The sequence below is a fragment of the Lissotriton vulgaris genome, chromosome 6 (genome assembly GCF_964263255.1).
Source record: "Lissotriton vulgaris chromosome 6, aLisVul1.2, whole genome shotgun sequence".
Lineage (NCBI taxonomy): Eukaryota > Metazoa > Chordata > Amphibia > Caudata > Salamandridae > Lissotriton > Lissotriton vulgaris.
In genome coordinates this window covers 603537324-603560572 of record NC_141694.1, presented here as the reverse complement: position 1 = coordinate 603560572, position 23249 = coordinate 603537324, and the positions used below count along the sequence as shown (strand labels likewise).

General features: G+C 43.4%; 1 protein-coding gene across 1 annotated transcript in view; it reads right to left on the bottom strand.

Annotated features, from left to right (window-relative positions):
• The window catches only part of FAXC (failed axon connections homolog, metaxin like GST domain containing), a 279788-nt gene that overhangs the window by 104093 nt on the left and 152446 nt on the right, over positions 1-23249 (bottom strand). The window lies entirely within an intron of this gene.

Genomic DNA, 23249 nt, shown 5'->3' with positions numbered 1-23249 from the left:
TTTTCGCGCAATGCATCGCAGTGCAGCAAGCAAAGTTGTTGTGCTGCAGTGAGTGAAAGGGAGACAACAGAAATGACCATATCTACTTAGATGTTGCACATTTGAGCTGTCTCCTTGTACTAGTACGTTTGAATAGTTGGTCGGAGTAGTTAAACCATTATGTTAAAAAAAATTAGAGTGTAAGTAGAACAAGACAAAACACAGATCATCACAAACTGTAAAGACTTTTAAGAACGGAAATTTAATTTCTATGTACTCCTGGCATTAGATGCGATTAACATTCAAAGCATTAATGATTTGTTACAAAGTACTTATTGGTGGTGCTCATGGGTGTGTGAAGAAAGACGGGGAATGGAGTAGTGAGGGTGAGTAAGCAAGAGGGGGACAAGGTAAAGGTGTTTGTGACACAATATACAATACACACTATGTACAAATAGACCTTCACAGCCTAATAGCGGTCAATTAGTTCCTACATATACATTACTCATATCTACCATACAACTTATTACATTTATTACTATGAGCATGTGGGAGTTGGGTAGGACGGTCTACGTTTTGACCCCAGTGACGAGGAGGGTGAGTGGTGGCCTCACAGCAGGGTCTTTATCAGGACAGAGGAGCACTTGAGTGGTTAGAAAAGACGGGAAGCGTCCAATTCATGGTAGGGCTCTCACGGGGCTCCTGGTTTGTTCTGTAGGGACAACTGGGGTGCAAATCTCCTGTTGTCAGTAGGAATCAATCAGGAAGGGAATCTCCTTCGTGCGGCTTGAAGGTCCAAAAGGAAATGATGCCCTTTTCTTTTTCTTTTTCTTCTTCGTCTCCTTGCACTACGCATTGTGTGCTGCCCAGCAACAACGCAGGTACCCTTACACCATTGTGCAAGCGTGCCTGTGTTAAAAGCAGGATTGTTTTGTGCACAAAAACAATTCTTAAGGCATTATCCTCTTTCTATGCATCTTGCACAATGCAGCACACATAGAAAGGAGAAGTAGCGAGGAGAAATACAAATATTCCCCCTTGTTACGCCTGGTTTAGAGAGGCATAGCATTATGACACAACCCAGGCGTACTCAATTTAGTAATTCTGGGATTGCATCAAAATCCATGGGTGGATGCAAGAGAACCCCCATGCTCCACCCAATGAACGCCTCCATGACATAGAGTAATGCAAGGCAGCACAATTATCTGAGTGACTTTACACTGTATTTACTAAACCATGCACAGTGGCTTTGCGTGGCATAATAGTAAACCTCTAAAATTATTTTGTGTTGGCGCTGTGCCACAAAAGTGGCACAAGCCTGGTGCAAAATCTTAGTAAATCTGCCCCGGAGTCTTGTGATTATGAAGTTTTACTGTACACATAGTACAAATCATAACATAAAACCAAAACCATGTTGTAATTTGAGGTGTAAATTAAAACTACTTTATGTTCACAGAGATCCACCACATAAAATCTCATGTGTTTGAGAGTCGAATGTAAAATATATAAAAACAACATACAAAAAAAAGATTTTTATTTCAGATTCAAATAAATAGAAGATACTTCAATTGCAACCTCGAGGCTTAATGAATAACCACAATCCTGTGTCAGAACTTGATATAAACAGCAATACCACCTAAATAATTATGGCAGCTATAGCATAGCTGGAAAAAGTATGAGACTGAGATATGAGCTCTTATATTTGCTAAAACACAAAGCAATGCATTGGGGTCATGCAACTGGCAATCACCAAATAGTTTTGTCTAATTTACTAGACTGGGCTGCACACAAGAGCGCTAATCACAGGTAGCTGGAGAGCAACCAGTAGCTCATGATCTACCTGTTGGAGAAGCCTGGTGTCAAACAAAAGAGCCTGCATCATTTGTTTGCTGGATTCTCCTTTTTGCATATTGTTATTTTTACCTGAAGAAGTGCAACTTATGACCGAAATGCACTGGTAATACATATCAGTAAATGTTTGAACTGTGTATCAGAAGAATACATTGAAAATATATTGAAATATTTGGAGAATTTCATCAAAAGACTTTCAGAAGAAAAGTTTTGTAATAGTTGACTCAAGTTTGTATCTTTTTTTTTAATCTACAAGAGAAAATTGCGCCACAAACAGACTAAGGGCCTGATTTAGAGTTTGGTGGTCAGATTTCTCTGTCATAAATGTGACAGATATTCCCTCTGCCTTATTACAAGTGTATTAAATGCTATGCCACTTGTAATAAGGTGGATAGGGTATCTGTCACGTTTGTTACGGAGGGAGCACCCATATGCCAAACTCTAACTCAGTCCCTAATTAAAAGATAAGCAAAACTATTTGAGCCTGACTGCGAGGGAATGCACAGGGTGTATCTGGGGTCAACACACCGCAGAGCTTTAATAATAGCTTTTAATTCTGTCACTACTAGTTATTATGCTAGAGAGCTAAAATGTTAGACAGATCCTAATAGTAAACTTGCCCACTGTTGAGATAGAATGCATTAATTTTACTCCTCTTACTTCCCAATATCCAGGGGCATGGGTTCGAGGGTGGTGGGGGGGGGGGGGGGGGGGGGGGGGGGTGTTTGTGGTTTTCCACCCCCTTAGAAAATGTAGTCCATCATAAATAGTTGGGTACAGGCGCTTTCAGTCGGGTATGGCAAGATGTCTGTCGGATTTCACCAGCGACTTTTACATAAACACACAAATCCGCTCTCTCGTCTCTGTTATTATTATTATGTTTCTTATATAGCGCCTGAATCGACCCCCGAAGGGGTATCTCCGCGCTTGCCTTGGGAACCCGTCCTGGCTTTTCCCTGTGAGATAGCCCCTACAGGGCATCCCCAAGGTGAAAGCCAGGCATCCCGCCGCGGGGGGGCCGTTGTGGAGACTAAGCAAGCTTAATGCCCAGAGTTGCAGAGTGTGAACCCATGAATAGGTCAGACACCGAAGCGAGAATTATCGAGTCCATGGACATTTGAGTTCAAGACCCTGCCGCGTCGGGAATTGAACCCTGGTCCCGGGTCTGACCTCTGCTTCAGGGTCTGCCTGCTCTAACCAGTGAGCCACACTTCTCCACAATAAAGGCCTATAAAAAATGTTTGTTCATTTAAAAAAAAATATTGTGTATTAAGGACACCTATCAATTTTACGGCCCCTTACCACCCCCCACCCCCATCCTGCTTCTCATATAATGCATTTTGACAAGCTATATCAGCATGATTGCTGGGAAACGCTTTTGGACTCTGCACACTTTACCATGCAAACCAGTGCTGAAGTGCTCTCCTGTGTGCAGCCCAGTCTGCTCTCGCTTAAAACATGGTAGAATTGGCTAATACCCAATAGATATATTTAATGTACCTGCAATTCCCTAGAAAGTGGCACTTTCTGTGCCCACATCCTCTAAATTAAATGCTGCTATTGGGCTTGCCGCACCGCTTGTGCCACCCCCTAAGTAGAACTTGAAACAGGTCTCAAGGGGGAGGAGCTACGCTAGCAAACAAGATGGCTGCTTAGGCTCCCGGCTCCGCCGACCTCCGTATCCTGCCAGATGATCCTGTCGATAATCCTGTTTTTACGCCCGACCTCCATTTAGATGAACCGATCCATGCTCCGATGGTGCGAGTTGATGTTTGCGGCCTAGTCCAGCAGGAGAGCCGGGGCCTCGAGTTTTGACCCAGCCGGGTTGCAGTTGAACAACATCGGCCGTGAGAATTAAGCAGGGTCCGGTCTACCGCAGTGGAGGTCTTTTTTGCCCGATTTTGATGGCGGTCATTCTGATTGACTAGCACCGAGGGAGGAGTGACGTGGCACGACAGTGGCTGTGGGTGGAAGTCCCTGTCCCGCGGACCCGGTTTGCCACCGGCGGGGTTCGGTGGGTCGGGGTCTTCGCTCGCGGCAGCGGAGTGCAGATTGCTGCAGCAGAAACCGATCAGTTACCCTCCGATGCCATCCGTTCCGCTCCTGTCTGTTCCCCCGGAGAAACCGGGCTCTCTGGGGGAAGTGAATATGATTGGTACTGAGCAAGGAGAAATGGACCGGACGGAGCGTGAGCCGTTGCTGAAGACAGTATTGGCAGCCATCAGGGCATTTCATTCACATATGGATGCCCTGATTCACAAAATGATTATGGGCCTATCTGAGAAGGAGTGTGTGGAACCGGACCCTGCTCCACTGCAGGTACTGCTGCCGGCTATGATTTACACAACGACCATTTTGATTCTGGACAAGGACCCCGTGCAACAAGAGGCGCCGAATCCCTCGGTCGGTACTCTGGAGAATCCTGAACCCGGTGTTTCGAACGTATTACTACGCCTACCATCTTTGCTGGCTTTGGGAGAGTCGATTGGCATTCCCTTCCCGGAGACTCATGTTGGTGATTGTTCTTGGACTTCTGTTTCATCCCTTCCCTCTTTGGTGACTGTACGATCGTGAAAAAAAAAAACATTGGGACTATCAGTCCATGAGGGAGCGTTTCTTTGCTGAAGGAGTTCTTGAGGAATTACTGACTTTGATTTGTTTTGGACTGAATTTTTTCGGACTCTTTCTGCACTTTGATTCTCCTGTAGAAGTATTGGTCCTACCGGGAGGGGTTCGCATGAGGGTTCGGAAGGGCCAAGGCTGAGATCGATTGACCGGGGTTGGTACTATGGCCTTAATAATTGTGGGATTCGTAACAGTTGGTCTAACGGGAGGCTGGGTGGTGTATCATGGCTCCCCCTAACTTACTTTTTCTGTGATCTCTGATAAAATTGTATATTCATCATAGGGGGTGCCTGTCTCTGGCGGGGGGAACGAGACCGGGAGCCCATAAGGAAATGCCCTCCCCCATGTTTTCTCTTTTCTATCTTTAGAACTTAGTTAGTTTGGGTGACAGGCACACTGCTAGTTGGGGTTAGGCAATAGCCATATGCAGGGGTGCAGGGTGGGGGGATGGGTTTATTGTTTTATTTTTGTTCTCGTTCTTATGGTTTTCTTTTCTTCAACCTCTCTTTAGTCTTTCCCTTATTAGTAATGTTGGCGAAATATCCTGATTTTGTTTAAATTCCAGTGTCTGGTTGCCATGCTTTTTCTATTATTCTGATTTAATGGGTGGGCGGGCTCTGAGGGCCTGCACTTAAATTGTTTATCGATTGTAATGCTATCAATCCTGCTTCGTACCTACTAGCGCAGGCGCCTCAGCGATTCGCTTCACGTCTATCTTGTCATTGTACCTGTCTGCCCTAATATTATGTATGAATGTATGGCACCGGATATGTCTATTCCCTTTTTCTTGTTTTAAAATAATAAAAACATTAAAAAAAAAGGTCTCAAGTCTATCATTGCAGTCTGTGGTTGCAGTTTTTTAAACAGCCTCTTCGACCTAGCAACATACACCTTTTGCCAGGCCCAAACCTTCCTTTTTAATACACATAAGTCACCCATAGAGTAGGCCCTGGATAGCGCAGAGGGCAGGGTGCAATGTATTTGAAAAGTTGGAAATGTACTGTAAGTTTTAAGTGCCATGGTAATGCAAAACTCATACATTTCTCACTACTGCAAGGCTCCCTCTCCCATTGGATAACATTGGAGTTACCTTATTATGTTTAATAAGCTGTAACTTCAAAATGAGAACAAGTAACTCATTTATGTTTGGTGCTTTGGAATTGTAATGAAACAACTGAACTTATGGTAAAGTCGGATTTTAAATACAAATTTTGAAAAGTTGGTATTTTTCTGCCTTAGCCATTTGGTATCAGCAGCTTGTCTCCTGCCGCATAACTAGGTGTAGTTGACAGTTGGCTTTGTGTATTCCTCTTAGACAGACACACACAATAGAGAACTTAGATGTGCCTGGATGGGCCATCACTACCAGGATGTGTGGGAAGAGCTGGGCATAGCCCCACTTACACTTTAATGTCTTGTCCTGCCTCCACACAAAGGGCTGATTACCCCCTGTAGTTAGTCTGGTGCCAGGACAGAGGGGGCAAGATGCCGGGGGATTTTCAAAGAGAAACCTCTAAAAGCTTCTCCTCCACTTCAAATGCACCACTAGACCTCCAACTCTTCATTACACTTCTGGACCTGTGAATACTCCGCCAAGTGGAAGGACTGCTGTGCTGCTGAAAGTACTGCCACACTGCTAGAATGCTGCTTTGAATGACTACTGCCCTGTTGTGCTGACCTGATGCCTGCTGTTTCCTGCCTGGCTGAGAATGACTGGACTTGCATCTGTTGAACACAGAACCACCAGAGTGACTCCGAGGGTTAGTTGACTGGCCTCAAGGACAGAAGGTTCCAACAACCTCGACCTCAGCAACTTGACTCTGCTATCTGTGAGTCTACCCTGCCAAGTGGTGCCACCCCAGTCCCGGACTCTTGGAAGTGTGCCTAAGGTGCTCTGCCAACCTCTGTGGATTCTTTAAAGGCTACCAAGAGTAGGGACTATCTTAACAATAAAGTCCCTAGCAAGGAACCCCATCACTAGTCTGCTAAACTCTTTTGAAAAAAGTGTACACAACAAAATAAACACACACAACATAAATAGACATTTTTAGTTCGCTATATTCATTGTCATTTACCCAACTGTATTCCGAATCAAGCAATTTTCTTAACTTTTTTGTTTTTCAAACTGCTACACAGAACACATATATTACATATAAAAAAACATACACATGGTGAGAATATACAGTTCCCTGTATACATACGCGCAATACATGAAACAAATGAAAAGGCATATAGTGTAAAATGTCCAGATTTCAAAGTTCAGAATATCCTTTTATCCTCATTGTCTAATTTAGGATAACTGTCACAGGACATTGGACCTTGTGGTCGCCATTTCTACGCTATGATAATGTGTTATTAACTGCACATCAAGGTGGGTCTTGCTCAGGACAACAATAAACAAAAACAAGGACAGCCTTCCAATGTTCTTATTCAAACCAACATGCATTTAATTTTCTGGTGAATTATCATTAACCCCAGCTGGGGTTCACTCCGCAGTTTTGCAACTCCTTCCAATGTATTCACTCCATGAGCCGTATGCATTCATTTTCCCCTTATAGTCCCTTGCTCACTTTGCCACTGGATTCAAGCTAGTCTGGCTGACGAGGGGTGTTACCCCAAAACCGATCCGAGGATGCTTGTTTCTGGTCCAGGAAAGAGCTGGCCTGGCAGTTTGGACTGGACTGTTCCCATGAGCAACAGGGTCAAGATTGATTTGCATATGGCTGGGTCTGAACTGGGGTGGCGAAGTGAGTTGAAGGACGATGATGGATTCAACCCAGATCTGTGATCTGTGACTGGGGGTGAGTGTCTGAAAAAGTTTCAGCACTCCGTCCATCACCTTGTATTTGCGTTGTTCGCCCTAAGTTGGCAGAGTATGCCCAGAAATGAGTCCCTTGCCCACTTTGCAACTGGATTCACGCTAGTCTGGCAGATGAGGGGTGTTACCCCGAGACCAGTTCCAGGATGCTTGCTTCCCGTCCAGGGAAGACCTGGCTTGGCAGTTCGGGCTTGACTGTTCCCAAGAGGAACAGGGTCAAGACTGATTTTCATTAGGATGGATCTGAACTGAGATGGCGAAGTGAGCAAAAGAACGATGATGGATTCAACCCAGATCTGTGACTGGGGTGAGTGTCTGAAAAGCTTCAGCGCTCCGTCCATCACCTACTTGGGTTTGCTTTGCACAAATACATTACACATTGCCTCTACGTTAAGCCTCACTACTCTGTACCAAGCCACCAGAAGGATGAGCACAGGTTAATTTATGGTTGGCTTGGGCCTCATCCTGACAAGGATTGTGGTTGCTGCTTGACCAGGGCTCACACCCTAGTCAACCAACAGCCTAATTTCTCACACTATTCATTTATTCGCCTACCTCATGATTGCTGACTTATCTAAAACAAAAAGTGCCACTACATGCCTCCCATGTTGTCCATTTCATCTGATAGTTATCAAAGCAATTGCCTACTTACTGTGTCAAAAAAAGTTGATACAAATATGTACAAATATGGACAGCCTTTGATGCAAAAATAACAAGATTCTTTGCTTGTCATGTATTTTTTTGGTGCCTTCCAAAAGTGATATCATTCTCCCACAACAAATGTACATATCTTGTATGGATCCTCTGTGAATACCTAGGCTGAAATTAAGGAAATGAACCAAAACCATCTTGTCTAAATCACTTTTTTCTGCATAATCAGTAACCAGGTGAAGTTAGTTTTAGGTATTGTTGAATATCATCGACATAGAGATAATAAAGAATGCAGGGGTGTTTCAGAAGCGTGGTGAGAGGTTCTATAGACAGACTAAAAAGAAAGGAGGGAGGATTAAGCCTAGAGGCTTTCCCAGTACTAAAGGTGTAGAGTCTTAGATATTCTTTATTTTCATTTGCTGAGAGAAATTTTGCAAGTAAGGTGAAAGCAAACTTAGGACAGTATTTTTACCCTCATTCCTCCACTCATGGGGCTCGGTAGTGTACTATAGTTGACTGTGTCAAATTTTGCTGACAGGGAGGGAGAAGAAGACACTAGTCACTGCTGTCCTGGTGCATAGTGCATCATCCAGTAATTACAGAATAGCTGTATCTGTGGAACAGCTCACCCTGTATCTGGACTGCATTTCATTGAATACGTGATGCCTTAGCTAATTTTAGTAGCAATGCACCTTTTAATGACATTTCATAGGAAAGAGACATTAATTGTGGGTAAATTTTAGATAGATTCTGTGGCTCAGCTCTTTTACTTAAATATATAAGCTGTCCTTTATTACAGCAGCCTGGTATTTCACCTCAAACCTAAGATGAGTTGAGTTTTTTTGCAGTTTTTTATAGCGTGAACTAGGCCCAAAGCTATATGAGCTTTACATGAGCACTAGTGCTAATACACATTCATTTTTTAGGCAGGGGGAGATTAAGAGATTTGCCAGAATCTCAAGAGCCTGAGCCAACGCTGAGACTCGAACCTGGGGCCTGATGTACCAAGATTCCTAACAAGAAATAATAAATTGTATCAAATAATGATTTGCAGTGTGCGATTTCTTATTAGGAATCTGGATTCAGTAGAAGTGAGTGCAATGTCAACACCGACTTCTACGAATGAATTGGTATTTTGTGAAACAATCTATGTACCAATAGGTTGGTTCACAAAATACCAATTCAAGTTGGTTTCAATTTGACCTACCTCATTAATATGCATGAGATAGGTTGCAAATTGAAACCCTCTGCGATCCCAGGCTCAGTGGCTTGCTGGGGTCAGCAGACTACCATGTCTGTAATTGCTTTTAAATAAAGTATTTTTTAAATGTAGCCAGATTTCCTAATAGGAAAATGAGATTCTTTTTTTTAAAAAATGAACACTTTTAAAAACATTGTTTAGGAGAAGACATTAGTCCCAGAGTCCAATCCCTGCTTGCACGAAATGTTTTTTGTTGACCTTCACAAAGGAGAAGGGGTAGAGGTGGGCGAGCCACTGAAAGCTTGGACCAGGTTTGAGCCTGAAGCCTGGCACTAGATCAGCTCAAGGTCCTGTTGGAACCTCGAGCCCATAACAAGCCGAGCTTTCAAGTGGCTTCTGCCTACCACACTCCCTCTACCCAGGATGTGGCGCTACAGCCAGAGCTGTATACTTTGTAACAGGGAACTAGGTTCGAGTCTCAGCATCAGCTCAACAACCTGTGATCCTGGGAAAATTACTTAATCTCCCCACCTATATAAAATGAAGGTGGCCTTGTGTAACTGGTGCTCACCTAAAGTGCTTCAATACTTTTGGGTTGGGTTCACTCTTTATAAAACCTGCAGAGATATGCAAAAATAGGTGAGAAAAAAAGATTTATCATAAAAAAGGAAAGACAAATAGATTAGTGGCTGATTTGTACAAAGTGAAACCAGAAAACCAGGATAAATCGCAGTTTCCGTTCTTAAATTGTGTGACATTAGACAAATATTTAATTTCACTATAACTGCATTTAATTACTTTTCAGGGTTCATCTCGTGCACGGGCACTAAGAGAAAAGCCAGACCCTCGGCTCAGCTCTGGCTTGGCTCTCCCTGTTAATTTGTTGGTTTGTCCATCTCTAAGAAGGGGTCCCTTGGGGACCCCTTCTCGGTTTTGAATGGTTATCAACAACTTTGTTTGGAAGTAAAATATTAATGAATTGCGACTGGATATTGTGTCGCAAAACATTAAAACATAAGCTAAAGAATCGGTACTCTCAATCTGACTTCAGATATGTGTTTTTTAACCTCATCACTGCTTGACATATTCCCCTCCTGTACTGAGGGTCAATGATAATAGGTGTGGTCATGACGGAACGGTTCCGTCATGAGCACAGCTCCACTGTGCCTCATGAAGGAACCGTTCCGTCATGAGCATCGAAGGGGTTAATGAAAAACTGCATAGTTCTAGCCACAGCCAGACCAATCTAGGGAAAAATTGCAAATTGTTATTTTATAAATGTAGGAGACTACAGGGTAGCCTACTAGGTCTAGGAGAGAGCATGTGTAGACCACGCAAGTTAGTTTTAGATGTGGGGGGGAGTATCCTTCTACATATATTTAACTGATCTGGGGCAGAAGTGATGCAGATACCTTTAAATACAGTATTACTATTTGCCTCAGCCTGGAGCCCAGCCACAAAGTTATGCTCTGCCTAGTGGAGTAGTAGCTACACTGGAGGTAAGATGCACTTCATGTTATACTTTTTTGATTTTTATTAATTGAATAAAGAAATTTGACTGACTGACTGACAGAGAGCATGGGACTAAGGTCTGGTAAGTAGGCTTCATCCACAGCAGAGGTAAAAAATCCAGGATTTCCAAAAAAAACATCATCTCCTTAGGCAGATAGAATTCTATATAGGGCAGCTATTAAAATCGCTACTACTCTTTATGTTCCCAAGATCATGCATGTCCACATTTTTTTACCAATTTAGTGACTGATTCCCAAAATAATTTTATTGCACATAATACCGATCCTGACTCATAACGGAAAATTCTGGGCTTTACTTTTGTTAGATTAACGGGACTGGCCCAAATATCTAAGCAGTTATCCATGCATCGGGTAGGTTCCTGCTATATAAATATTACATGCACCTATAAATACATGCATGCATCTAAACACCACTGAATCATTCTCAGTACATTATTCACAGAGAGTGACGAACGCCACTAGACAACGCAATCCCATCTGTTCCAATCGATTTATATCACACTCTGTGGAATTCTGCTTCCTCTCTGAAGGATCGTTCGACTCTGACGTCTGCAAGGCAGGCTTATGAGCCACAAGACAGTTCAGCACTATGCAGGTATGCCATTTTGTAAGAGCTGGGTACCAGGATTGGAGCCTTCGTGGCCACAACTCGCGGGATAGTACTGCACGTTACTAGTGTCGAGTAGCATTTCATATGTGCAATATTTCTGTGCCCTTGTTCATAGTCAGCCATGCAAGGTTAACGAGAAACTAATCATGCATCACAACCCTGGCTGAGTCTGAAATGTGATCAAGAACATTTGATGCTCACATTTGCATACCTAGTTATCACTTCTCTCCGCCTCCATCTTTGGAAGACCGGTGTGATGATAACAGAACGACATGGAAGACATTGGTTTTGCACTACTTCCCATTAGTTATTCTATCTCTGGGAAGCCTATAACACACAGGTCAAGGAATGAGTTACATTATTTTCACCCACATATATCACCAGTCAAACATGGCACCTCGTTGTCAAATCACACTGCAGGATAAGTTAAATAAAACAATTGCTACAGTGGACTCGAAATTAATACATTGCTAAATAATTACTGAGTGAAGTGCAGTCCCACATAAGGTCAGCACTATAACACTCCAGGCAGTAACAGGGAAAGAGATGGCACCGATGGTTATATTTATTATAGGGCATTTTACACAAATTGCCACAAAATGATTAAACACTTATTGCCCAAAGGCCGAGGCCTTTTGGGAGAATATCCACTCGAACAATCCTAGTGGCACCAAGCATGCTTTTGCAGGCGAGCGTAATAAATTGTAAGGAAATGAGGAGAAAAAACTGTGTGGCAGTGCTTAATTTGAGCCAGTGGTTTCCGACATTCCGAACCGGCATTTAATTGTCAATACTTACAGAATGCTGAACGTTGTCAAAACCCCTGTACAGAGATCTGGGTCTAAATTCATCGTTTTTTTGCACACAATGCCATTCCAGTTGGACCTAGCTATATGCAAATCAGTTTTGCCCCTCCTCGCCATGAGAAAACTCCAGCCCAAACTGCCATGCCAGGTCCTCCCTGGACAGGAAACAAGCAGCCTGGGACGGTTTCAAGGTATCAGCCAGGCTAGCTTGAATCCAATGGGATATTGAACATGTGACCCACTTCTGGGCATACCCTTTCCAATTAGGGGAACTATAGCAACTCAAAAGATGATGGACGGAATGCTGAACACTGTCAAATATTCACCCCCGTACAGTGATATGGACCTAAATCCTTTGTTTTTTCGCTCACCAGGCCATTCCAGTATGGACCCAGCAATATGCAAATCAGTCTTGACCCTGCTCCCCATGCAAACAGTCCAGCCCGAACTGCCAGACCTGGTCATCCCTGGACCGGAAACAATCACGCTGGGACGTTGGTTACAATTCACGCACTAGGGTTGATGCATCAGAATCAAACCTTGCAGTTGGTGTACAAGGATCGATGCTGCAACCAAGTTGAGCCTCTCAGCAGTGTCTCTGGATTGGCACTTCATCGTCATAGAACCTCGCAGCAGAAACCTGTGTCGTCGTTGAATCAACACTGCTTCAGAGGATGCTGTGTCGGTTCCATTTGGTGCAAAGGGGTCACTGCATCGATTTTTGCAGAAAACAGCTGCAGAATCCACTTGTAAAACCCAGTACTGGAGGCGGAACCTCAGGCAAGGGTGAGACTTCAGAAAACAGGAGGCAAGCCAGCAAGCCCTTGGAGAATCTTTGGTTAAAGGACGTAAAGAACAGGTATAGTCCTTCTCACCCCCAGGCAGAAGCAGCAGGCCAACACAGCAGAGTAGGTACCAGAGTGGCAGTACCTCCTACAGCACAACAATCAGAAGGCAGCAGACCAACACAGAAATGGAGTTAGCAAAGAGGTAGACCCATGCACAGCAGAACAGCTCTTTTTCCAGGCAGAATGTCCTTGATTCCAGCAGAGTTCTGATTTGGTGGTGTTGGGGGTCAAATACTTATACCCAAATGTGCCTTTGAAGTGGGGGGACTTCAAAGAGGCCTTTGAAGATCACAAGGTCCCTGCCTTTCCTGCCCTGGCTCTAGACTCACTACAGGGGAGTATGCAGCTCTTTGTGTGGGGATAGGCACAGCCCTAGTCAGGTGAAAGTGTCAACTCCTCCCTCCCAATCTACCTCAGGAAAGCCCACCAGCCTGATGATGGCTCATCAGGATGCAAAGGTCACACCCCAGCTCTGTTTGTGTATCTGTCTAGACAGAACGCAACGAAGCCCAGCTGTCACCCAACCCAGACGTGTATGCAGAGACAGGCAGAAGCAAAGAATGGTTAAAGTAAGAAAATGACAACTTTCTAAAAGTGGCATTTTCATTATTACAATTTAGCCAATGGGAGAGATATGCCTAGCAGTAATGAAAAACGATTGCAGCAGTTTTTCACTATCAGGACATGTAAAACTCAGAAGTACATGTCCTACCTTTTAAATACACCGCAGCCTGCCCTTAGGGCTGCGTAGGGCCTACCTTAGGGTTGCCTTATATATAATTAAAGGGAAGGTTTGGGTCTGGCAAATAGGTTGACTTGACAGGTGAAAATGGCAGTTTAAAACGGACACTCAAGCTCTGCAGTGGTAGGCTTGAGCCATGTTTAACGGCTACTGAAGTGGGTGGCACAATCAGTGCTGCAGGCCCTCTAGTAACATTTAATTATGGGCCCTGGGCACATTTAATGCACTTTACTAGAGACTTACAAGCAAATTACATATGTCAATTGTGGATAAGCCAATGTTACCATGCTTAGAGTACAGAGCATATGCTCTTTAGCACTGGTTAGCAGTGGTAAAGTGCCCAGAATCCGAAAGCCATCAAAAATGAAATCAGCAAAACAGGTCGTCAGAGGGCAAAAAGTCAGGAGAAACCACGCCAAGGATGCCAGGTCTAACAGTATTCTAGGACAGATCAAAAGCATTTCTGTTCTTAAGTTGGCTGATATTTATTTTTGACGAGTAAAATGACTAATATTTCAGGCATCTTCAATTAAAAAAAAACAGTTTATGCTGGGTGTGTATTGATGTATTGGGATGAAGTGCCCCAACACATCAATAATGCTGTTTGTATTGTTAAACTTCTTTGTGAAAGAGGCTAGGTTTAAAATGTATTCATATTGGAGAAACAAAGGAAAGCACTGAAACTGCATCGCTGCCAACATTCAAACATATTAAAAATAAAAAATCAAGGCTCTTTACTCTTAACCCCGTAAGTGTTAAAGTTTTAATTTTTGATTAAACAAAAAGGACTAGCTTAAGTTGACCAAAGTGTTACAGTACTCAAATTAGTTCTGTCACGGGCACCTTGTTGGTGTATTCATGAAGCCCTCACCCACCAACCTAGTTGGTGGCATGCTTCATCATCGGGCCCACCCAGTGACACCTAGTATGTCCCGGGTGTGCTACGACGCCTGATTACAGCGGAGCTGGTATATTGCTGAGAGTGCAGTGAGGTTGGGTGAGTTGTGATTTAAAACGGCTTGGTGGTGGTCCCAGTACCCGAGGGTAAATTAAATTTTAATAACTGGGCCGTCACCAGCGGTTAAAAGTAAGGCTACAGGACGCGTGAGGGTGGCGAGTTACTGCCCCCTGCGTCCTTCAGATGGTCGACATGTTTCAGCCAGTGCCTTAGAGTATTCTGGCTTTCCTCAGGACCGTTTTTTAAAAAGGTGTGGTGTGATAAAACAGACTTAGTGTTGTGGTACAGACTATGTGATACACTCACTAAGGCGTTTTTCTATATGTAAGAGGGGGATTCCCTTCTCATGCATACGCTTTGGGTTATTAGCCAAGGCTTCCTGGAGGGAAGCGGTAAGGGGATGACCAGTCTTTCTGGTCAGTGCCTGCCTTGTACCTGTTGTCCCGCCGTCATCCTCCGGTAGGTTTTAATTTTACCAACTACATGAAGCTCTATTGGATATTTTTTCATGTTTCCATTCAAACACCAGATGGCAATTTTCTGAAGGGTTCCTAAACAAATGCCTCACCTTTTATTTGCAACGTTAGGGCGATCATAATGGAGCCCTATCATTGTGGTTGTTGAAAGCCCATATCCCTCCCAAATAAGGCAATCCTGTCTTTCAATATTTTCCAGAAAGAAACCCCCAAAAGACACCAACCGTACCTTTCTAAAACGTGTATCTTCAGGAAAATACAAAATAATAAGCATACGTGAAACAATTCTTTTTCCGCAAGTGTGTCATTACTTTTGGAAAGGGTGGGTGTGTAGATCATTGGCTACAATGGTAGAAATCAATTACCCAACTGAGAAAGTTAAGTATTTCTCAGATAAGATAAATATTTAATTTAAAATGGATTAATTGGTGTACTTTCCAAAAAGACCCCATCCACACAAAGCTTTACATTGAACCAAATATTGCAAACTAATGTAAATGTAAAATGACTTCCCTTTAAACTGTGAATCTTGCACAGTCTGCACCACAGTCAAACCCGATATTAATTTGTATTGGCTGATTACTGTTATTCTGGTTAGGGAAATAATGCAAAATAAAAATGACCCAATGTGATCGGGATATTTCTGAAATCGTAACAGGATTGTAAGAGGAAATACATATGTCCTAAAACTAAAAAAGTTCAAATTATTTATTGATTTTGCCCAACTCAGCTTAAACTAAGTGTACAGAAAAATCATTTCCAATGGAAAAATCTCAATCTTGCACTCAAAAATTGGATTTACGAATATGGCAATTAAACAACTATGGTGACATTTCCTTCTGCACTCATTTAGTGATAGGTGTAGATTGTAGGTGTTGCCCCGAGGACTCAACCATGAAAGTTCCTGAACAAGTACAAACTCAGAAATCTGTGGTTATGAAATATGTACTTTCACCTAGACATACTTCATACCAAACAGTATCAAGGCAATTGCCTATGTTTAATATAGCCTTCCATCTGCTACATCAGCTCAAAATGAGCAAGGCTATGGCTGCCAGAGCAGGTGAAGGCCGAGAAGTGTGGTCAACTTGAAATCAGAGAACTCGCTCTTTATTCACCAGAAAAATGCTGTTCTCTATGAATTGGATAAAAAAACTATTTTGGGGTATTCTCTACACTTTCTCAATAGCAAACTGTGGCTGTAGAGGGAAACATCCTTTACGATGCAACTTTTACCACGCAGTACCTTTACAACGCAGGTTTTTCAACGCAAGTCATTACAACGACTTGCGCTGGGGGGCGCTCTAGGATAGGTAATAGTTTAATTTACTATCCAACACCTTCCCTACTATCCACGGGGACTGGAGTTGGAATAGTAAATTAAACTATTCACTATCCAGCACCCCCCAACACAAGTCGTTGTAACGACTTGCGTTGAAAAACCTGCATTGTAAAGGCATGCGTGGTAAAAGCATGCGTTGTAACAACGTACATCCGGCTGTAGATGTCAAGCGAATCATCGTGTCTGTTGGATAAAAAGTAAAAACATTGTTATTCTCAGCTTCTTAGGCCATGGGCAGAGTGGTTGGCCCGTTACAACTGCAGAGAGACTCAATGTTAATATATCTTTGAAAAGGACCGTGAACCCCTGATTTGACCAAGAAAAATATATTATCACTTTGAAAACACATTAGTGGGAAGAATTATTTATGGTCACAGTTGTGATGCTTGGACTGAAACCAAATAATTCAACTTTTTCACTCAGATGCTGGATCTTCCTAATGAGGCCCATAAGAACCATTCAAAGAGTCATAATGAAATGTGAGACATAAGGGACATGGCCAGAAGATGTAGGGTAATTGCGATCAATCCATATCGATCACTTCTGGAGCAACAGATATGGTGACGGTGAATTCTTCAAGATATCAACTGAGGAGGGATTGATGGCACATTAGGGCAATGTCTAAGAGTGCATAGGTAGTTATGGACTTATGAAGGCATATTCATAGGGAATTATGTGAGAGTACATAGGTAGCTATGGACCTGTGATGGCACAGTCATGGGGCAATATCTGAGAGTGCGTAGAAAGGCATGGACCTGTGATGGCACAGTCATAGTGCATTATCAGAGTGCATACGTAGTTATGGACCTGTAGTAGACCAGGTACCAACTTACAAGATGAATCTAAAATAAATGGTGAATAATGAGATGGAAGCTATGGGATGCCCTCCATGGAAATGCCAGCTATAGAAACTCAGTCTGTGCAGATAGGCTCAGATGCACAAAGCTTCCCGTTTGTGGGGAGCAGAGGGATGAAAGATAGCAGGGGAGATCAGGGTGGTGTTGTTAGGTTTACTGCCCGACCTAAGAATAAGAATCTTACCAGGAAACTTGTCCTTTTGGGACTGGTACTCGCAAAACTGCGGATTGCCATTTCGTGGCTGGGCCGTAGGCCACCCACGGTAGCGCATTGGGTGCGGGATATAAAAGATTGGGCGACTGCTGAAGTGATTCGGATGCAGCAGACTAGACGAAACGAAAAGTTAGAAGAGGATACACAGGCCTGGAGGGAAATAGTGACAGAGTTGACAGTTGGAGAGACGAATGGTGAAGATGGAGAGGACGCCGATGAAGGTGTAACATCTGTTGGTGGGTTGGAGAATAAACAGGAGGCGGATGGGGTGGGGCCGCAGGGTCAAGGCGGGCAGTGATTAACCTAGGGACGGGAGGCTAACTGACGGAGTCATATGACTTGGGACCATACAACAGACATGGAGGGGAGTGTGGGGGGGAGTTTAGTTGGGGTGAGGGAGGGGGTTGGTAGATAAAGGGTAGCTGATAAGTTCGGAGACAGAGATCACAGGAGTTATGTGTGGGATTCACAATGTAGAGGCACATGCACAGGAGAAAGGCCTTGGAGATAACAGATGCAGATCTGACTGCAGTTATACTGTAAATAGATTATGGACTATTATGCATGTTGCCTTGCTGCTCTATAATATTTGAATAGTGAATATCCCCTAATTTTTGTTTTATTATTTTTATTGAAAAGAAAATAATAATAATAATTTTAATGCAACCAAAACATTTTCCTTATATGTTTCACATGACTGGTGTTTTGGATAGTCACAGAGTGAAAAATATATCATTAATAAAGAACAAGAAATATGTCACCAAAAAAAAAAAGCTTCCCGTTTGCATTTCTTAAATAGCAACTCAGTAGGAATCGCTATTTAGGAAATGCAAAAGTATATGTACAAAATTTGTGATTTCTTTACAGCGATTCCTACAAAGTAGAAATCTCTATTAGAGAATCGAAAATGGGAAATGCAATTGCATTCCTGCCTATGGGCAAAATAGGAAATGATTTGCATTTCCTAAATTGCGATTGCCTAATAGAAAATGGCAATTTAAGAAATTACAGCCAAGGGTGCCTCTGAGCTTAAGGATGCCCCTAGAGGCACCTCAAATTTCCTAGTGGACATGTAAGTTCACATATGCAGGGTTATATGTGAGCTTCATGTCACACAAAAAAATGCCCATTTAATGAATTTTTTTATTTGCACGTAGTTACCATTGACTTGAAGTCGATGGTAATAGCATTTCCTAAATGCCCAATTCGCATTTAGGGAATGCTTTGTACATGTGCTTTAGGAATCACAAATAGCTAATCCCTATTTGCGATTCCTAAAACGCTGTTGCAATTTGCCATTTCAACATGTAGAAATTGCAAACTGCGACCGCGATTTAGCCTTTGTACATCTGGATAGGCCATTTAGCATTTCTCAAAGGCCCGAAATAGTGATCTGGACCACTAGGAAATGCTAAAACCCTTCATACATCGGGCCCATACTGCTAGATTCATCAAAGACCCCTTTTGCGAGTCTGTACTAGCGATTCATAAGGGATCGCTATTACAGACTCGCAAAACGGGATTCATGTAGGAATCGCAAAATAAATTGCGATTCCTACACAATTCTTATTTGCGATTAGCAAATTGCTAATCGCAAATAAGGAATAACTCCCCATTCATTCCTATGGGCCTAAAGGCCCTTAGGAATGAATGGGGAGTATTCCTTATTTGCGATTAGCAATTAGCTAATCGCAAATAAGATAGCGATTTCAAGGTTGCCAGGGGTGTTCAAAGGACACCCTGTAGCACCCCTGAAATGCAAATTTAAACAGGTGCTGCGCACACACATGTCCAAAGGACATGTGTGTGTGTAACATGCAACAGAATAAAATGCGCTAAAGTGCATTTTTCTACTTTTTCGCTATTTACCACAAAGTCAGACTTTGTGGTAAATAGCGACCAAATATTGCGAATTCGCATTTTAAATTTAGTTCATGAATTGCATTTAAGGAATCTCTAAAAGAGATTCCTTAAATCCAAATCCTCGCAAATATGCGATATCGCAATTAGCGATTTTTGCATTTGAGATGATGAATCCCAAATGCAAAAATCGCACTCACAAAGGGCCAGATTCTCAGAATCTGGCCCTTTGCGAGCGCTATTTAGTTTCATGAATCGGGCTGATAGTCTCTTGTGAGGGAGCAGGACAGGACAGATCACATTTCATAGATGGAAACTATTTTGACTGTTTGAATTATTTTATTCAGTTTCACACAAAAAGGCCACACATGCAATAAGTTTGACAAACTTGTTGCATGTGTCAGAAACAAGACTATCAAAAAAGTTGTAGACACCTATTTTAACTCGGGTGGCCTTTTTGTGTGAAACAGGATTATTGGAGGCTGGCTAACCCTTGAAGCTCGAAACCTCTAGTTCCCCACTTTGAAGATTGTACCTTGATATTGTGGTATGATGGATCATTTATTTTCCAATGACATGTCACAAATGTGTGTGAAAACTTGTAAAATGTAAATATTATATTGTTTTAAATTCTTGATTAAAAAGAGGGCTATGCAGACACTTTAGGTTAATCCAGGAGGATAATAAAGTGTTTTATAATAGTTCACACTTGGATAATACCTCAGAGGCATTTATGTTTCTGTTTCGACTGCATTTGATAGTGCATGATTTTATTTACTTGAATATGTCAGGGGTTGTTTAGTGTTTGCATGGTTCTACAGCTCTGCCCACAGTACTGATTGTAAAATGCATATGTTGCTGTCCACTTGCTACTTTATCTCTTTTTGAGTATTTTTGGATAATGTTTATAGTCCTGATATATAAAATCATTTTCAACATTTCCACAAACACATGATGAACATCAACAAATGACATAGTTTAAAATAAGTATGGGCTGGACTGTTCCCATTGAAGCAGGGTCAAGGCTGATTTGCATATAGCTGGGTCCAAACTGAGGGGGTAAGATGTGCAAAATAACAATGGACTGGGATACGGCCTGAGTAATTGCCAGTAGCTGACATTAATTTAAGCATTCCATCCATCATGTTTTGTATACTTTAGGATGTCGCCCTAAGTGGGATGGGTATGCCCAGACGTGGGTCGCATGGACATTGTGTCACTGGAACCAAGCTATTGCTCGCTGATGAGCTCATCACAAGGAGGTGAAACCGGTCCTGGGTTGCTTGAGTTCCAGTTCAGGGAGGACCTGGCTTGGCAGTTTTGGCTGGACTGTTCCTATTGGAGCAGGTTCAAGACTCAGTTGTATATAGCTGAGTCCAAACTGAGGTGGCACGGAGTGCAAAATAATGATGGACTGTGATGTGGCTCTGAGTAATTATCAGTGCAGTGGCTGAGATTAAGTCAAGCATATCATCTATCAATCAATCAATCAGGGAATTGTAAGCGTGATACTCACCTGTGAGGGTCTCATGGTCCTGAGGTGGGGGGGGGGGTCCGCATATCTGTTAAGCCAAAGAGCTAGGTCTAGAGGGTTTTCCTGAAGGGAGGGGGCGCATCTGATGTCTGCCAGTAGCTCGTTCCAGGTCTTGGCTGCAATGTGAGAGAACGATCTTCCGTCTGCTCTGGCTCTGTGAGTGCGCGGGGTCTCGGCCGTTGCGAGGTTGGATGATCGGAGGTTTCTTTTGGGTACGTGGAAGTTGATTCTGTTGTTAAGGTATTTGGGTCCGTTGTTGTGTAGGCATTTGTAGGCGTGAGTGAGGATTCTGAAGGTGACTCTTTTCTCCACAGGGAGCCAGTGGAGTCTTCGTAGGTGTTGGCTGATGTGTTCATGCCGGGGGATGCCGAGAACGAGTCTGGCGGCGGTGTTCTGTATTGTCTGGAGTTTGCAGAGTAAGGACTTGTTGATGCCGGCGTAGAGTGCATTTCTGTAGACGAGTCTGCTAGTAATGAGTGCTTGGGAGACTGTTTTCCTTGACTCAGGGGTATCCATTTGAAGGTCTTGTGGAGGATGCGGAGGGTGTTGAAGCAGCTGGAGGTGATGGCGTTGACCTGCCGATTCATAGTGAGTGATGAGTCAAGTAAGTTTTTGGCGTGGTCTGAGGGGATAGGAGGGCTTCCAAGGGCAGTCGGCCACCAGGTGTTGTCCCATGCTGAAGGGGTGGATCCAAGGAAGAGGACTTCTGTCTTCTCAGCATTGAGTTTCAGGCAGCTGTTGGTCATCTAGACTGCAACGTCTTGCATTCCTTTCTGGAACTTACGTTTGGTGGTGGTGGGGTCTTTGGTGAGAGAGAGGATGAGCTGGGATACGATGTTGAGGCTGTGTTGTCGGATGATAGCTGCGAGGGGGCCATGTAGATGTTGAAGAGGGTCGGGATGACCCCTGTGGGACTCCGCAGGTGATTTTCGTGGGATCGGAGAGGAAAGGTAGCAGTCTGATCCTTTGGCTTCTTCCGGTGAGGAATGATCGGATCCAGTCCAGGGCTGTTCTTTTATGCCGGTGTTGTGTAATCTGGCGACTTGTGTGAGTTGGGAAATGGTGTTGAAGGCCGCAGATAGGTCAAGTAGGATGAGTTCTGCGGAGTGGCCTTGGTCCAGGAGGGTGCGGATGTCATCTGTGGCGGCGAGTAGGGCGGTCTCGGTGCTGTGGTTGCTTCAGAATCCAGGTTGGGATGGGTCAAGGACGGCGTTCTCTTCGATGAATCGTGTCAGTTCCCTGTTGGCTGTTTTCTCTGCAACTTTGACTGTGAAGGGGAGGAGCGAGATGGACCAGTAGTTCTTGAGGTCGGTGGGGTCCGCTGTGGGCTTCTTGAGCAGGGGCCTGACTTCTGCGTGCTTCCAGTCGTCTGGGAAGGTGCCTGTTTTGCAGGTGGTGTTGATGGTGCACTTTAGTTCGGGTGCGATGGCGGCCGCGGCTCTGTGGTAGATGTGGGGAGGGCAGGGGTCGGTGGGGGCTCCCGAGTGGATACCTTTCATGGTTGAGGCGGTGTCTTCGGTTTTGACTGGTGTCCAGTTGGAGATGGTGGGCTGGCTGGTGTCTCTGGGGGGTGGGCCGGCTGAGGCATCCGGTGGATGGTCGACAAAGTTGTGCTTGTCACAGAGGTCTTGGGACGGGGTGATGTCTTTGGCTTCGCTGCATGGGTTGGTGAATTCCTGGATGACACTGAAGAGTTCCTTGTAGTTGGTGGAGTTGTATACTATGCTTCGCTGCATGGGTTGGTGAATTCCTGGATGACACTGAAGAGTTCCTTGTAGTTGGTGGAGTTGTATACTATAGCTTAAGATAAGAACAACATCCTGTACAATTCACAACAACAGCTCAAACTCAAAATACATACACTAAAATATAAAATGTGTCTCACAGCATATAACTACAATAACAATACATTTGAACACTATGGACCTGAATGTGGTCGACCAAGAAAAGGGTGTGATATTTATTACCCGTTATAAATTCCAACACCACAGGGATCTAAATTTATTCGGTCAGATAAATAACACTCTGTTATGATTATAGTATGAAAAATTGGACACATCATGCAGAAAAAAATACACGTCTTGTTATTTACTGTGCGTTATCCTGTGGTTAATTTGTGCGAGGGTGCGATGCTTACTGCCCAAATCGTAATTGTGATATATGCAGTTATGAAATTCCCTGCATAACTGCATAGTTAAGGTTTGCCTCAACTGCAGAATTTGCTCTAAATGTAAACTATGAACCTAAGCGTTAGACATAAGTAGAATTCAATACAAACCTGTTATTGCAATCGGATATACATATATTAATATTAAGTAGTCATTTCATTGCAACATGTATGAAAA